Genomic DNA, 1630 nt, shown 5'->3' on the forward strand with positions numbered 1-1630 from the left:
TTAGGAGGAGCTGTGCTTTTGCGCTAATCACTTTTGAGGTAGCTTGAACTTTTTTATAAGCAGCCAAGATCTTCTTCTTTGTTGGGGTGTAGTTGGCTTTAGACTTTTGGTAATTTTGGCTTTAAAATTTTAGAGGTTGGCTTTGGGTTTTACTAGGTACTTTTTGCCAAAGGCTTTAGGACAAGTCTTTGTTTGCGGCTGCAGAGTTAAGGACATTTTGTACTTTTGGTTCCATTTTGACCGGGCTGAGGGCTATGGCATGAGCGATTTTTTGCTTGATTTGGGTAAAGGCTTGCTGCTGCTTAGGACTTTAGTGGAAATTGTTCTTTTGTTTTGGTGACCAGGTAGAGAGGGCTTACGATTTGGCTGTACTTAGGAATGTGCATTTTTTAAAAGCCTATGGCACTTAGGAAAGCTTGTGGGGTTTTTTTGTTGGTTGGTGGAGACATTGTTATGCCGGAGGAATGTAGAGACACGGCTGTGGAAGCAGTCTGGAAGGGGGAGAATAATTAGGGAGCTCTTGAGCCAGGCGTACACCAGGTCTGAGGAGCAGAGGAAGCTACAGCAGCTGTCTATTGTCTTCAAAAAAGCCTGGCCAGTGAAGGTGGCTCCTGAGAACTTCAAAGAGCATTACAGCAGTCTTAAAGATGGGCACAAAGGAGGGTCTGCAGAAGAACTACAGGCTAATCAGCTCCTTTGGAATCCCTGGGAAGGTGATGGAGCAAATCCTCCTGGAAAGCCTTTCAAGCTACTGAGAGGGAAAGGCATTGGGAACTGCCAGCACAGATTGCCCATGGAGAAATGGTGCCTGACCAACCTGATGGACTCTGTGAATAACAGGAGACCAGGGATGGTGTTGCCTGACATTGCAAAACATTGTGTGGAGAGAGCAAGGCCCCTCACAAGGCCTCCTTGGAGAACTATCCCCTGGATAAGAATTGCTTAGTCACGGTGACTAGGCTGAGACCCTTCTCCTTGCTTTGGACCCCGCTTCATCTCCTTGTAAAACTATTGGTTCTATTTCCTTAGCCCCAGACCACTGATGATTCTGTCAAGCCATCCTTTGCCTCTAAAACCCCCTACTTTTACCCAGTTCACTGGAATGCTGCTGTCCCTGGACTCCCCTTGTCAGAAGACAATAAAGAACCCTGCGGAACCTCTACACAGCGCTCCCGCTCTCATTTCTGTGCGCCGGCCAAAGTACCTTGCAAGCCCAGCTGAAATCACTTGGAGCTGACATCACTCTAAGAGCTGATTGCCTGAACTCCAGGCACCGCTTGCATCTTGCTACCTTGTGGCTGAAGCCTGCCTGAGACGCCAGGAGAGGCCGTTCCTTGCGGAACTCCCTATCCGGGTACGTCGGTGGCAGCCAGGGGCTTTGACCCCAGGCTGCTACAACATTCAACAGCCACGCAGTCTCCTCACAGCCCGACTGGTGAGATATGGACTGAGAGAATGGCCAAGTGAATGGAAAACTGCCCAAAGCAGCGGGCTGCGTGCTGCTGGATCAGGTGTATGAAGTGGCCAGGTTGTGGTGACACCACTCACAGATCATCCCTGGAGCCACTATTACTGTTGATGAATGACTAAGATTTATATGCAGAGGATGTCTCCTCAAAGCAAATGTGGG

This window comes from Cinclus cinclus, unplaced genomic scaffold, assembly GCF_963662255.1.
Source record: "Cinclus cinclus unplaced genomic scaffold, bCinCin1.1 SCAFFOLD_40, whole genome shotgun sequence".
In the NCBI taxonomy this organism is placed as follows: Eukaryota; Metazoa; Chordata; class Aves; order Passeriformes; family Cinclidae; genus Cinclus; species Cinclus cinclus.